This window comes from Aythya ferina (assembly GCF_964211825.1).
Source record: "Aythya ferina genome assembly, chromosome: 2".
NCBI classification, from domain to species: Eukaryota; Metazoa; Chordata; class Aves; order Anseriformes; family Anatidae; genus Aythya; species Aythya ferina.
Window position 1 is genome coordinate 153,451,867 of NC_140297.1, and position 16,621 is coordinate 153,468,487.

Sequence of the window (16,621 nt, forward strand, 5' to 3'; positions counted from 1 at the left end):
TGGCCAGCAGGTCAAGGGAAGGGATTGACCCACTCTCATGAGACCCCATCTGGAGTGCTATGTTCAGTTCTCCATCTACAGAATCTTATTCAGGTGCAGATTAAGAACCCTATCATTTATTTATTTATTTTTTTTGGGGGGGGGAGGGAGGGGTTAGAGAAATAATAATAATTGTAATAATAGAATGTACAAACCAAGTGATGCATAACGCAATTGTACACCACCCTCTGACCAATGCCCAGCCCATCTCTGAGCAGCAGTCGCCCCCCCCTCTCTAGCCAGCCAACCCATATTAGTTGTTCAGCATGACATCATATGGCCAGTCTGGGCCAGCTGTCCTGGCTGTGTCCCCTCTCAGATTCAGGTGCACCCCCAGCACTTGCAGGGCAGCATGAGGAGCTGAAAAGTCCTTGGCTCTATGTGAGCACTGCTCTGCAACAACTAAAACATCAGTGTGATATCAGCATTATTCTCATCCTAAATCCATAACACAGCATCATACCAGCTACTAGGAGGAAAATTAATTCTTTCTCAGCTGAAACCAAGACAAATGGCAAGGAAATAAATAAATAACACCACCACCATGGCCGCCCCCCCCCCCCAAAAAAAAAAAAAAGCACATGGAAAAAAACACTTTTGTCAATTAGGTTTTCATGCTGCTCTAGGTTCTAAGGTTTGCTCTTTCCATTAACTTTTACATCATCCATACAATACTAGCAGACTGGCCTGACATATCCATGGTAGAAAAGAAGCTACAAGAGCTATACTTTTGAAGCTATACTTAGTTCAGACAGGAAGTAGCCAGTTAAAAGCTTGGAAAAGTAGAGAATATCCAATTTTAAAAACAGGGCTTGAAAAGGAAGATCTGTGTGGACCGACTTCCAGCTATAAAGAGAAAGAAAATGACTGGCAGATGAAAAAGATATATTAAAATTGTGACAATTAACTGAAAGGAAGTAGCACAAAACCCGAAAGAAACACAGGAAACGTGATCAGCCACACAAAATTAGAGCAGTAAAATTGACATACATCCTGCTTTGTACAAACAGATACAGCTGTGGAAAATTTCATCAGCATGGGCAGACCAGTTGTGCATCCACAAGCACACTGTGGATCTCCTCTGTGTGGAGAATGTCCCGTTTGACAACAAACTGCTGGGTATTATCCAAAGACAACATTCCCATGCCAGTTGGGAAACAAAACAGGCCTGATCCTGTATCAGCCCTTTGCTAGAAGTAAAACTCATCTTCATTGTTAACAAAAGAGCTTGCACATTTGAGTCTGAAAATTGGATAATTGCAGGCTTTACTCTCTAACCACTTGCTGTGCTGAACTAAATGGCAGATAATGGTACTGATTCTCATGGATGCTCAGAACTGGGTTTAATTATGTCATAATAACACTTAAATGAAACTTGTTCACATATCCAGGAGAAGCTCTGAATGGTTTCTTACTGCTGCTCCAACTCTGCAGCCAAAGGGAATTAGCAATAGGGATTACCTCCTGCTGACTGGCCCCACTGAAGTTATCCAGGGCTCTGGAAGTGACACAGATTAAAAAAAAAAAAAAAAAAAAAAAAAACAAACAAACAAAAAAAACACTATTTGAGAGAAACAACAAGTTCAATAGCTATTTTATTCATAGCTATTGATTTCCAAGAGACCTAACCCAGATTTTAGTAATCCATAGCGACACGCATTACCAAATCTGAAATCAGGACTTCCTTCTTCTAAGCCTTTTAAACAGTTTCAGAGTATTTCCCATGGCTTTCTAGTAGTAGAAAACAATTTATTTTGAACTTCTGAGACAGAGCTTTTGACAAGAGCGCAGGGTTAACTATTGCTTCCTTGATCTGCTGGAGGTCCCTGTGCAAAATTCTAGAAAGTTCTTCACCAAGAAGGTTACAGGGACATCACCTTCATGCATTTGGTAAACTTACAAATGCACACCTAAAAGGTGAAGCTAAAGGGCAGTCTACTTACAATACCATTTACTTGGTCAAACAGCTTTACTGACAGTAGAGAATGTGCTCTTCTGTGCTTCTTTGAAATTTCTAAATTAGATGTAAAAAAAAAACTGCCATCTGGAAGTTTTATTTGGTCTCAAGAAACAGCATATAATCACTATTAATATCAAGCAGTCACTGCATCTGTCATTATCTCCTAGTCCCTGCAGTTTACCTTTCAAATGGACAAATCAGTGCAACAAGAGAAGTCACCATTGCTGCATACTGATGGGATTGAACTAATACAGACCATCAGTTTCACAGGCTTTCTCTCTACTGATGGCAAAAGTGTTTTTGCTACCCTAAGCTTCTAGCTATATATATGATGTAAACATTGCTGATCCAGTATAATTAGGTTTTAGTATTTTTGAGAATTTTATTTTTTCTAAGTTGTCTTTTTTTCCTGAAGAACCTCAAGCCAGTTTCACCCATCTGTATAATTTCTTTCACTCTGTCTATTTTGAGACAATAAAAGCAGGAAATATCTCATTACATACATGCTCCATATTTAGTGCAACAGGTTCACAGGCTCTAATGAGGTTAAGCGAAAGAACAGTATTCTCTGTGGGAAGTTAGAAGTTTGCCAAAATCCCTTAAGCTGGTCATGAGAAGATATATGTTGCACTTCAGCCAAATAAATTAATCACTGTGGTTTAGATATATGAATCAAAAGATTTTTATCACATCAATTCACCGATTAACAGTGTTCTGACTCTTATTTTGAACTGATTCTTACTGGAGTACTGTGTTCAGCTCCAGTGTCCCCAGCACAAGAAGGACATGGACCTATTAGAACGAGTCCAGAGAAGGGCCATGAAGATGACCTGTGAAGACCTGTGAGGGTGTTGTGGTTGTTCAGCCTGGAGAAGAGAAGGCTCCAGGGAGGCCTTACAGCAGCCTTCCAGTACCTAAATGGGGCCTACAGGAAAGCTGGAGAGGGACTCTGTCAGTGAGTGGAGCAAAAGGACAAGGGGAATGGCTTTAAACTAAAAAAAGTTGATTTAGATTAGATATAAGGAGAAAATTATTTACTGTGAAGGTGATGAGGCACTGGCACACATTGCCCAGAGAAGTTGTGGAAGCCCCATCCCTGGCAGTGTTTAAGGCCAGGTTGGGTGGGGCTTTGGGCAACCTGGTCTGGTAGGAGGTGTCCCTGCCCACAGCAGGGGGGTTCAAACTAGATGATCTTTAAGGTTGCTTCCAATACAAACCCTTCTAAGATTCTTTGATAAGCCCATCTGAACTACTAGAGCAAATTAGTCAACTGCTTATAACTGTTCTTGAAGACCAGGCTACCACGCTAAACTGTTTCACAAAATACACTGTGAACTTCCCATGTAATTGTCATAGTGCAAAAAGGAACCTTCAAAGAGTAAAATATCTTCCACCAGAGTCAAGAAAATTGGTGAACCCTGCCATTTTTACTGAGCATTCATTTGATCTACCCAAATGATCTGCTTTAGTGTTCCTTTTTATTTGGGCAAGAAAAAAAAAAAAAAAAAAAAAAAAAAAAAAAAAAAAGCATTGTGCATGGGAGAAACAACAGAACATAAGGAGTCTGTTTTTCTGTGGTGAGGATGCTGATTCTCAAACACAGGTGTGCACATGTGGCAGCACACCCTCAGCAGGGGCACCCACATCACTTGTTCTGCTATTGTTAAATTCCTTGGGCACCTCACATTTTAACATCTCTATCCTACTGTCAGTTGGGGTGAAGTTACTTCACTACAGGAAATTATTTCACTACAGGAAATAAATTAAAATCCCAGCTTTCAAGACTTTCTAGACCCCTCTCCACTAGCGTGGTTTGAGGCCAGCTACTCCAGAGCATGTCCGTTCTCAAGGGCACCTCTCAGTTCACTTATTGTTGAAATTTTTCTTCGAAGTTTCCAAACTGAAGTCCAGCCTGTTCAGATGTCTGTGTAACTGCAGTGCAAGCAACTCAGATTCAGAACTCATGGCCTTTAGTTCCCCACCTATGACATAGCATCTGTTCTGTTTATACTGAAAAATATTAGGTATGGAAAACATATACATCCTAAGTAGTTTCTTATTAATATATTAAAGCCTGTTTTTATTGCACCAGTATTACCCAGGAAACTCTATTTGTCAAATCACATACCAATTCTTCCTGAATCTATTCATTAATTATTCAGGAAGGCCACAGACCTTAGTATTAGTACTTGGGAGATTGTACGAATGTTTAAGGAACACTATTTTTGTAGCATCTACTACTATTTTACCATTTTATCCACTGTCACTAAGCTCTTGCTGTGCTCAAGTCAGAGTACAGCATTAGCTACCTGCTGTTTACTTGAGTACTTGTGATAAAAACAGTGTATCAAACTTTGTTAGACTTTAGTTAAGAGAACACAAGATGTTTAAAAGCATGCTCCCAGAGCCAAGTTCAGACTGCACCAGTTTAACAGGTGTTTTGCTGTAAACGGCCAGTAACAGAGTAGACAAAAAGCAGCAAGGCAGCCTTACATGTTTACCTGAAGCCTTTGATAGCTCTTGTTTACAGGGTATTTCTATTGCTTGCCCCAATACTGTTTTTTCAGTAGCTGTATCTTTGACACAGTTGTATATTAAGTAAAAAATTCAGAAGAAATTGAAACAGTGTAATACTTAGAGAATCTGAACAAAAAGCTTTGGGTTGTCTTTGACCTCTTCCATGCCTCTACTACTGCATTTTTCAGGTTCAAAATACAGTTTTTATTTAAATAGACAACTCAGAGAAAAAAAAAAATCCAAATAACATAGCTGGTAAATACTTCCATCTCAAAGTAATAAAGAGTCCAGTTCTGGGGATTGGGTACAAGATTGGGCACTGAAGACTTCTTAAAACAGTGGGTAAGATAGGGAGTGATGCAAGCGTTTCATAAGAGAACCATAATACAATGGAAACCACTAACCTAACATCCTCACTAGCAGAAGTGAAATCTCATATTTCATGAGATCCAATACATAGGCTTTGCCTCCACTGCAAGCACTGCAGTGAAGTTCTATGAACCTTAGCAGTGCCTGGAAGCGCTCAGAGTAAACTGCACCTAGTATCACATATTAAGACAAGAACCCCACAGAAACAACTGACAAGTAAAAACTGGACACCAATCAAGTCTGTCATCTGCTCCAAATCCAATGTGGAGCTGTAACAGCACAGAATCACAAGCAACAAGCGCCAGTAGTCAACTTCCGTAATAAAGTATGTGCCTTCGTTTCACAGCTGTTTACCAGCCCAGCCCGCTGCTGTCACGGGAACCTCAACCATGGCAGCAGCATCCAGCAGCTGCCCCATTTGCCACTCCCACCCACCAGTGCACAGCCCCTGTTCTGCAAAGAGCCACTCACTCCTTCACCTCCTCAGCCTGCAGCCAGCAAAGTCCCCTTTGGAAGAAAAAGAAAAGAGATAGAAAAGGAAAGATAAAAAGAAAAAGAATAAAAGAATAGAAAAAGAAAAAGAAAGGAAAAAGAAAAAAAAAAAAAAAAGAGAGAAAGAAAAAAAAAAAGGTTAAAAAAAAAGAGAAAGAAAAAAAAAGAGAGATAGAAAAAGAGAGATAGACAAAGATAGAAAGGAAAACGAGAAAGATAGAAAAAGAAAACGAGAAAGATAATAGGAAAAAAAAAAGAAAAAGAAAGGAAAAGAAAAAGATTATAGAAAAAAAGAGAAAGATGGAAAAAGAGAAAAAGAAAATGAAGACAGTGGTTGCGTGAGTGAGTAGATAGATAGATAGATAGATAGATAGATAGATAGATAGATAGATAGATAGATAGATAGATAGATAGATAGATAGATAGTCGCGGTACTTGCCGCAACAGCTGCTCTCCGTGCGCTGCCGCCGCCGCGCTCCGACCGCCGCTGCCTGAGCCCGCGGGTCGGATTTATAGCCCGCGCCCCGCCCGCCGGGCGGCGCTGCCCGCCGCCACCGCCGCCGCCGCCTCCCCGCCGGGAGCACGGGGCGGGCCGCCACCCGATCCGCCGCTCCGCCTGGCCCTTCCCGGCGCCCCAGGGCTCCCCCAGCCGCCGGCCGGTGCCTGCAGCGGTTACAGCCCGCACGCCTGTTCCGCGCAGGGTCTCTGTATGTCAGCTGGCCCCCTCTCTTAACCCCACGTCCGCCCCTTTCCTCGGGGTCGTGCAGCCCAGGCGGGGGGAGGCTGAGGGCTGAAGGGCTGAGACCTTCTGCCCTGCTTCAGGAACTGTTTACTATGCGGGGTGTTTCGCACAGTTCGATGAGGAGAGGGGAGTTTGAACAGGAGGTTTTCCCAGTGGCCAAAGTGTAGCATTCCTGGGAAAAGATGAAAAAAGGACTGCAACTGGGGTGTTCTGGCACAGGTGGTCAAAATCATGCGGATGTGTGTAATCCTATATAAAAATAAGTCTGTTTACCAAATCCTGAATTGCAAAACTTATGCTCGTATATTACCATCACCATTAGGAATGAACACTGATTTCAGTAGAAACAAAAAAATGCCTTTGTATGTTTCTGATGAAGTTCAGAGGGTACAACGGGTGCAACAAGTGCTGTGTGAGTTTCCCAGAGAACAGCTCTTTGGCAAGAAGCGCAGCTAATCGTTTATTCCAAAAAGGGGCCCTAGCCTGCTGAGTAAAGAATATCTCTATATACACAGTTCTGCGTGTAACTCCCCGCGAAGGGACAGGTTAAACTGTGACAGCCCGGGCTGCTTTTTCTGTGACTTTTTGTAAAGCACGCTTACTCCATGTGTGTGATTTCACTTAACAGCCTCACTTTTATGACAGGTTACTCTGCCCCAAACTGATGAAATCCATAGAATGTTATCATACTCCCTCGTGTAGTGGCTTGAAGACAAAATCAGAAATTCCTGAAACTCTGGTAAACTCTCTGCCTTTGTTTTCTTGCTACACAATAAGCTTATTAAGTCTAGTCTACAAAAGCTTGCTGCTGTTCAAATGCATATTAGCTTCTCTCCTCCTAACCCAGCTTCTGCACCTGAGTCAAAAGTGCCAACTTTGGAAAAAGAACCTTGGAAAACTGGTTCCTATTTCACCGTGTTGTACAGCTCGAGCTATGAAATATTATTGTTTAATAAATCTAATTTCTTATCAGCTTTTCTTACTTTTGATTAGTTAATGTATGCAAGGATGAAAAGTATTTCTAAAACAACAAAAGAGAAGCATTTGTCATTCTAAGACAAACAAAGCTGCTTTGTGCATGCCTTTTTTTTTTTTTTTTCATAAAAGGGCTAACCTTTTTCATACTCATTTTAAACTACAAGGCCAGGAATCAAATGAAACCATGAAAAATAATTTATAACTGAGCCAAGTTTGAAGTCGGATCTTCAGAATGAAGTCATCTAATCACTGGCTCACTGTGTTTGTTATGGAAGATCTGTCTAGCGCAGTGGCTCCTAAAGTTATGGAACAAGTGCAAATACTAGAACAAGAAGATGGGCTTGACTAATTTTCCAAGGGATTAATCCTTCCTTCATCTGATCATGAAACAAAATCCTAGCTCAGAAGCATTCAGTCCTTCAGAAAACAGATCTGGGTCAGTGTCTGAACTATGTGGTCTGGCCTATCCTCAAGCAGTTTTTCAATCTGCTGTACTTGGCCGCTTTTTAGGGAAGGGGCCAAAAGCTCCAGAGATTCAAATGGAATGAACCATTCCATGGGCAGCAAATGAATATTTCTGCAGTAAAAACAAGTACTGAGCTTGGAATGAATGAGAGAACTGGCATAAAGTGTTTTATTTTGCTTTGACCTTTGCAGTTTGTTATTTAGAACACATGTAGTGTTGGACTCTCAAAAATATTGGAGACAGACAGACAGAAGCCCCCAGGAGCTGGTAGCTGCTAGCCCAGGTAAGTAGGAAAGCCTGTGAATGTGTGCAGCCAGACTGAGCCCTTGCTAGTTCAAGCACTGTTCCTACCTATTTTGTTAGTTAAAAGACTGAGAATAACACAGTGATTCACAATGTCTTTTGAGGGTGATTGGTGGATTGCAAAAGAAAATGAAGTCATTCCAAAAATCCAAGTTAGGAAGTATTTTACTATGTGAAGATGTAATTGCTGAAGTTTGTACTCAGAGTGCCAAATCCTGCAATGTGCCAGAAAGGAGCACAGCTAAAGCTTGGGGAACATTGTTCCCCTTGGCTTCAGACAGTCTCCTTAGAATACAGGTAGAAAAAAAAAAGGAATTTAAAGGCTTAATTTGCTTGAGTGGCACTGCTGACAATGCAGTAGCCACTGCCTCTGTGAGATTTTACCCTGTGTTGGGCTGCATAACTGCTCACACTGCATTCCCATAGTGGCTGAGTGGCTCACGTACCATTAGCAGAACATGTGGAGACATGTACTTTAGGAACCACTGTGCTAGGGAGACAGACAAGCTGCCACCCACATGGGACAACTGGCAAGCTAATGAGCACTTCTACCATAAATAAATTTAAATTTAATAAAACAGATTTATCTAGCTGGCATGCACTTGCCCTTTTCAAATCAGCATCTCTTTGAGAGATAGCTGTCCAGTCACTATGTCCATTCCTTTACCAGATCAACCAGGTTGTTCAAACTCGACTGAAAGCACCACTACTCTCCAGTTCTGTCTATGACTTCCACTTGAGATTGCCATACCAATCTCCAAGATTTTTAAAAATGAAGTAAACAAGTCACTGATTTACTGTTTTACTAAACTGGGCTATTACACACTTGAAGGCACATAGGCACAAAGACGGGAAATGGCATACTAGAGAAAGATTCCTGTTCAGTACATAATCATATGTGCTAAGCAGAAACCTGCCAATGTGTTCAAATACCTGGAAGTAACAATATTTTAGCATCCAAATACTAATCAATGCTTACAAGGCTCCAGGAGAAAGAGGATGGAGCAAATGAAGAAAGACAAGAGTAGAGACCTAATTTGAAGGGTAGCAATACAATCTGTCTCAATGCTATGAAAAGAGATTTTAATTATGAGACTGTTCTTCTTTCCTTAGACATTATATTTATTGCTATGCCAACATTAACACAGGAAATTTCAGTAGTTGTGCTGCTACAGCAAAGAAGAAAAAAGAGTTGAATGAAGTAGGAACACAACATTATTGTTGTTATTTAAAAAAAAAAAAAAAAAACTCCTTTACTTTAGAAAGATTTCTGCACGCTATTTACATTTAAGCAGTGGTAATATTATTAGTCACTGCAAGAGTAACTGGGTGTTCCCTTGTTCTCACTAACAATACAGCAGGGATAATTTTGGATTAAGCTACATGTTTTATGAAAAATATACTTGATGTTTGCTGGTTCATGTCAAAAGAATTCCCTGTGTGACCCATCAAATATCACACCTCATCCGGGGGGAGTTTTATTCTACTACAGCCTTTTGTTGTTGTCTTTGGATCCCTTGATGTTGTTGACATGTAGCCATATGGATCAGTTGTTCTCCAAAAATTATCCGATGCAGCTTTGAACCAGGGCACCGACCTCAATAAAAATTATAAATAAATAACACAACAGATCACAGATTCACATGCCCTTGTCACAGATTTCCCTGATATTATTCATATCCCCACATAAGTACTTATTTCCAGTTTGGAAACTGCTTTTGGCAGGTTTATCTGGTTCAGTAAGAGCATAGATGTGGGGTGAGTCATTGGTCTTGCAATATGAACTTCCTACCATTTGCAAAGGAAGTAGCAGATTTTTAATTTTATTTATTTTTCTATTCATTGGGGGGAGGGGGGGAGGTGGGGGGAGGATGGAGAGGGGTTATTTGTTTAGAAAACCAGAGTTTTCTCTGCGTATTAATTTGATGAATGAAGTAGCTGGTTTTGGTTTTGATTTTTGTTTTATTTTGTTTTCAATCAGTATGTACCTTCAAGAGATTTCTGTGGAGCATTTTGCCAAGAGGAGCACTTTTTTGCAGGACATTCTGTGAACTGGAGTGGGACCTATGAGCAAAATTCACAGCAGGACTCAACTGCGGAGTGACAGGGCTCCCCAGCTCTGCATTCAGCACTCAACACTTTCACTTCAATGCATGGGAACTACTAAGCGCCTAAGAACTGGTTTTCTGAGAAGTCAACATGATGAGTGCTAAATATTAAAGCTAGCCAAAAGAAAGTGCCAAGAAAGACAAGATCTAAAATAGACTTTATGTTTATTTCCACATAAGGTTTTTGGCTCTGAGTTTTTGGCTCTGAGAAAAAAAAAAAAAAAAAACTATAGTCTGTTAGTTAGTGCTTTCTCCAGTACTGCTGCAGTGTCCATAACCTACAGATAGTGCAGGTATCTGAGAGACTCAGTTTCAGATGCTAATGCAGTTAGGTTTGAGCACAGTTCTCCTGCTTACCAGGAAAAAGTCTTAACCACAGCCTAATGGGTAGTTACATACCCATTGCACAACATTTTCCTTGCAGTTTTTCTTGTTGAAGCTGCTAATGCATTTTGTAAAAATTCATCAAACCAGAAGGGAGAAAAAAAAAAAAAAGAAAAAAAAAGAGAGAAGATTTTTGTTCTGCAGCTCACAGATGTCATTGCAAAGGCAGGGAGATTGTTCCACATCCCTACTAGAGTTAGAAAGACTTGCTGCATAATACCCTGATACTTCCACTCCTCCTTTAATTAGGGCTCAGATTGCAATGTCCACATTAAAGCATGTCTCTCACACCAAGAACATGTTAACTTTTTCCAAGCTGTCTTTTGTGCAGAGATTAAGCCAGGAGGCACTCTCTGAAACTTGTACACAGTTAGACAAAAGGGAGGAAATCCCAACTAGGGTTTCAATTAACATCTAGAACAGCTCCTCTTCCCAGGATGACAATGGTTTCACACACATCAAGCAGTGAAGACCAGCATTTCCTGGATTTGGTAGTAGTCCAATAAAGGTTTTAAAGGTTTCAGTGGTACCTATGTTTTAGACTTAAGAGGTTCAGGTGAATTCAGCTTGCACGTTTACCACAATTGGAGTGCAATGCACTGCTACTATCTTGCCTATTTGACCTCTAGTTTTCCACTCAGGCAGGTTTTTTGCTACTATCTTGCCTGATTTTATCGTAAGATTTCTACTGAGGCAGGTTAATTGTTTTTCTCTTCTTTGTCACCTGCTTGCCACTGAGCTGAAGCAGCAGCAAAGTGCCGTTCACACTGTCCTCTGTGGAGCTGTTGAGCTGTTTGTCTGCTGATGGCCCCAGCAGGAAATGTTTGGTGACCAGCTATAAAACTGCCCTCTTGTTTGCCCAGTGGGCTAAACAGAAGTCTATTTGGGGCTTCTGGAGATTAAAAAAATTGGTTTTGTGGGTACCTGATAGCCCCTTTCGTGAGGTTATTTAGGCCTGCTGGAGGAATAGTGCAGTCATAAGACCTGTCTACGTGTTAAACACACACACCTGTATGTACAATCATATAGTGTTTGTTTCTTTAGGGATCTAGGCTAAATACACAGATGAATGTACTAGTTCCAATGCAGATATAGCTTTACTGAGCTGGCATGACATGTTATTCTTCTCTTACTCATGTTGATTCTTTTCATGCCAACTATGAGCAGGCAAGGAAATAGAGAGAGCTGTTTTAACTGTGAACTAAAAGCAGTACTGCAACCCTACACAGTAGTCAGAGGTAGGAGGAATGAAATACTTATAAAGTTATAAATGAGCAGAAATTCTTCTCAGCTCTCAAAGGTGGATAATCTTCTCCATCCCATAGCCAACAAGAAACTTTGCATTAATAAGAATGGATATACTTTGGCTAAAGAAACCTAATTAGAGAGTACTCCCTTCAGCATTTGCAACTACCATTTTCCATTCTTTTTCTAAAAGTAGCATCTTTAATGCTCTTCCAAAAAAAATGATCTCCAAGAAGACAAGCTACACAGGTCACTAATTTCTGAAGCACTGGATAGGTAGAGAATTTTACAGAGCCCACCTGATGACAACAGTTACTCATCTACAATTTATAGCATCAGTTATCCTCCTTCAATCTACCTGGCTAATGTCTTGGAGTGCCAGGAACCTGTATCCCCACTCACAGAGTAGGAAGAATTTGAACATCAGTTGCAATTGCTGTCATCTTCTGAAAATTCAATGTCAAGTTTAAGGATGTACTTTTAAGTTGCACATGCCTTTTCAGAAAAGCTGATTTCACATATTAGGAAATAGAAATAGGGATTCTATATACTTGAGCATTTAGAGAAAAACCCCGTGTACTCTAGAAGGAGAGAATTAGGGATGTTCAAACTGTGCTCATTTGTGGTCAATTCCGGCAAGTCAGGACAAGAAATATGTGACAAACCCGGAGATTTCCACTCATTTATATGAAACAGACTTTGAAGAGACTTGTTCTTCAGTAGAGACGTGACCAGGGAGGTGCAGGGTAGAAGTGCCTGGTAAGTGACATGATAAGTTAAGTAACATGATAAGTAACATGATAAGTTAGGCCATTCAGACCAAGAGATCATAGGACCTGGAAGCCACCAGAAAACCTCCTCAATCCAAACACATTGGTGCCTGTCACATCAGTCTACAACTCCTATACTGACCCAGGCAGAAGACACTAAATGCAATTTGATGTCTTTTTGATACTCTGTGATCTTTATTTGGCTAAGAAAAATTGTTCCAAACCTGAAGTACCAGTACACCTCTCTCTCTTTAGACCCCATCTCTCATGATTATTTTTTGAAAGAAGTTTTTTTACTAGCTATAAATCTGGAAAATAATTCCCTCCCCTTCACCTCACCTCCCACTCAGTCTTGCTGGGGTGTTGCTATACACACAAATATAGAGGCACAAATACATGTGTGTGTAACCAGAATGCTTTCTTATTCACAGCTTCTCTGAAGTAATATCAAATACATATCTCAGATGAACTTTGGAACCCACCAGACCCAAGACGATTTGAAACCAAGCAAAACAGGCTGGGTGGTGCCCATCAGTTTAAGGAGCACCTAAGTACAAATCAGAATTCTCTCCTTATTTAGGTCCGATAAGGAAGAGCTGGTAAAAAGGCCTGATCAATGTCTAATCTTCCTAACACTGTAGTCACATGCCCTCTGCTTCAAAAATACACTTAAAAATATATACCCTTTTGGCCTGTGCATAGATTTACATAGCAATAACACAGCCAAGCAATTAACTAAAAGTAAGTCTGGTTCTGCAAGACAATTTCCTAAATGGCATGTATCACTTGAAATAAGTTAGATGACTACAGCTCTCTTTTGGTTATAAATGCTGTTCTTATAGCTTTGAACCCAAGGTCATGGAAGCACGAAGTATTATCATGGCACCGTGTCCTCACAGCTGGCCACACCAACATGCCTGGGACCAAGTGCTTTTATATGTTCATAGTTTTGGGCTTCTGGGCATAAAACACAATCACCTATGTAACAAATACCTCATGTTTCTTCCCTGTCCTGTGTTCAGGTAGAGAAGATGGATGTTGATTCCCTTCTTACAGGGGAGAGACTTTGTTGTAAGAAGAACGTGCTGCAGTGGACATAGGACACAAAGAGCGACTACTGATTGCAATGTGGTTTACTGGGTCTCTTTAGGCATCATTTGACAAAGACCAGGTATGCTGTTTTAAGAGGAAATAATGGAGTATGGACAGGAGAAGACAGCAAAAGAAAAGCTGATTGGAGTTCTTTCAGTAAAACTGGACTTTAATTTATTATTATTATTGTTGTTGTTGTTATTATTATTATTATTATTTATTATTTCCAGCTATTTCAAGGCAGTTGCTCAGAATCAAAAGATAGCTCTAAATCAGCAGTTCATTTATTTAATAACTTTAAATGTTGTTCCCTATTAAACAGGACATGGAAAATCTGTTTCAAATTAGCAAATCTAATGAGTCAGAAAAAAAAAAAAAAATAAAATAAAATAAAAAACACTTCAGCGTTAAATTGTTGACTTTATGAGCAAAATCTCAACCTGAACTGATGCTGTGTCCATACTGCTAAATATCATAGAATCATAGAATATCCTGAGTTGGAAGGGACCCTTAAGTATCCCTTATATATAGGATCCCTTATATATAGGATATAGAAGTGTTTAAACCCAAACTCTGGCCCTGACTCTAAGTGGCCCAAACTGGCTTGAGCATCATGTCTTAGGACAAGTGCTCTATGATAGTCTGACCATGTATACATTGTATGGCACTTGACCCTGGCTTTCTTCTGTGCTATGAGTGATGTCCCAATAGTCCTCAGACATAATCATTTTTAATGGTGGGTTGTTTTTGTTTGTTTGTTTGTTTTTCAGTTCAAAGGATCTGAAATAATCTGAGGGTGGTATTCCAACCCACAAGAGTGAAATTTCTATGGCATGAAGCTGAGGGGATGTGTTGCATACCCCAGGGTATGCATGACACCATAGGAACATACTGGAGGATGCAGAGCCCCACGGAATAGCCCTGGGGTGGAGTGCATAGGCCAGTCTTATCTATAGTGCTTGGTGACAGCTTCTGGGAAGAGGCTGGACCAAGGGAGCAAACAGCAGTTAAGTGGTGTGGGCTTTCAAAGGTCTGGGTTTGAGCTCATGTCTTTTTCTCTTTTAGCCTAGACATACCCAGATAAACTAGGCAGGCTCCTCTGTAGCCTTTACCATCCCATGCATCCAAACTCCAGTTGGGTACAATGAACACAGGGTGACAATGGGTGTTGCCGAACAGAGCACAGTTCCTGCAAAAACTCTATTTTTTTATTTATTTTTTTTTTTTTAGAAACAGTCAGGAAGAAGTCAGAAGAAGGCTGACTATGTGAGTGAAGGGAGACTGGTGGATATAATAAACCTGGGCCTTTTTGTAAGGCTTTTGGCACCATCACCCAAGGTATTCTTCTCAAATTGAGGAGTTATGGGATGCATGAATGTCTTAAAAATGAATATACTGCCACGTTCAAAATCAATGACAGAAAGCCAGTAACAAGTGGAGTGTTTTGGTGGTCCAGTATTGATCAAGATCATCAAGATTTGGATCACAAGATCATCACCATCTGCTGCACGCTGCAGCAAATTCAAGATGATGTTCAGTCAAGGAAAGTGATTGTTATACCAAGAAGCAAAGGTTTAACCCAGAAGGGCTTTGAGAAACATGATTGTGCTAAGAACTTCATGATATCCTGCAAGGAGAAGAAGTTCAGAGTCTCAGAGTAGAATAACCCCACACAGGATGGGAAATGAATTGCTGAGCCTTAATGAAAGGGGATCTTGAGACTTCAGTTGATGTCAGAATCAAAATGAGCCAAGAGTGTGCTCTCATTGCATGTAGTACAAAATGCACATTGGGTTATCAGGAGGAGCATGCCCGGGAAATCAGGGGAAATTATTACCTCATTTACTCATCTCTGGTGAGACCAGTTATGAATCAACCAGGATGTCAAGAACCTTAAGGAGCCTGGCAAAGAGGTTTCAGTAGTAGCAGAGAGTATTATTAGGCCACAAGCACATCTTGGGAAGTTGAGATCAGTTCTAAGTTTAATAAATTAACATAAAGCTAAGAAAACAAAAAATAAGTTCTGCTCAGTGAAATTAACAGTCTGAAAGGAAAGTCATCACTGGAAGGTATAGTGTAGACCACAGCAAGGTTGAGACTACCACCATAAAACAGAGAGTGAACAAGGAGTGGTACCAAGACTGCTTAAAAAGGGGTATTCTGAAGTCTTCATCTTAGTAGCCAAAATAACCAGTCACTGGCCTGAAATGCTACAGTGTAGCATGTCATCTGGATATAGGATGCAGGCTAACAATTTTTAAAAGCCCAATACGGAAAATGAGGAAGCAGAAGTTCTGAGATACTGTTACAAGACAATTAGTAGTAAATGGCTATATTCCATGCCCAAAGGGCAGATTGATTTTGTGCTCTTCTAAAAAAGGATCAAATATATATTTTGTAAAAACAAATAGAGTTTTGGTAGTAACAGTGAAGAATGTTTTGGCTCTGGGTATGGAAAAGTCCAGAATTTTATCTACATGAAACAAATACATATGATGTTTAATGTCATTACAAAACTGAACAAAAAAACAATTATTATTATTATTATTATTATTATTATTATTATTATAAATTAATATACAAATTAATTAATATAAAATATAATAATGGTGTAATAATTATTATATTTAATATTATATAATAATAATAATAATAATAATAATAATAATAATAATCAGAAAACAATTTTCAGAATTAAAAATCAGAGAAAATTTTTGAAGAGAATTAGTCATTGCAGACCCAAGTCTTAAAGTTCAGAAAAAGTATCAAATAGAGCCAGCACCTCGGGTTTAATATGAGCAGGTCAATCTCACTTAAAAGCTGCACACATTGCTTTTTGTTTTGAATGAATGGTGGAACAACACTGGCAGAGCTACAGCGGTGGTCTTTGATGAAACAACAACAACAAATAACAACAAAACACAACTGATTAAGATTATTAGTAGGGATTGGCTGCATAGACTATTGCCAAGCAAGAGATCCCTAGGGAATAGAACTTGATTCAGAGGCACCATACCACAGAACACTAACTGGAACAGAGAAGAATTTAGGTAAATATGCTGAGAAGTACAGGAAAGACACAATCACTGAAGAGTCTTCAAGCTGTCTTGAGGGGTATGCGATGAACAGAGATAGCATACCAACATACCCAAAGCT

General features: G+C 39.9%; 1 protein-coding gene across 1 annotated transcript in view; it reads right to left on the bottom strand.

The window, feature by feature from the left end:
• Nucleotides 1-5,890, bottom strand: part of NDRG1 (N-myc downstream regulated 1) — a 43,117-nt gene extending 37,227 nt beyond the window's left edge. Inside the window, exon 1 of the mRNA XM_084507878.1 lies at nt 5,817-5,890. The gene's annotated coding sequence lies outside the window, so the exon portion shown is untranslated. The remainder of the gene's footprint in view (nt 1-5,816) is intronic.
• Between the last annotated feature and the right edge of the window lie 10,731 nt (nt 5,891-16,621).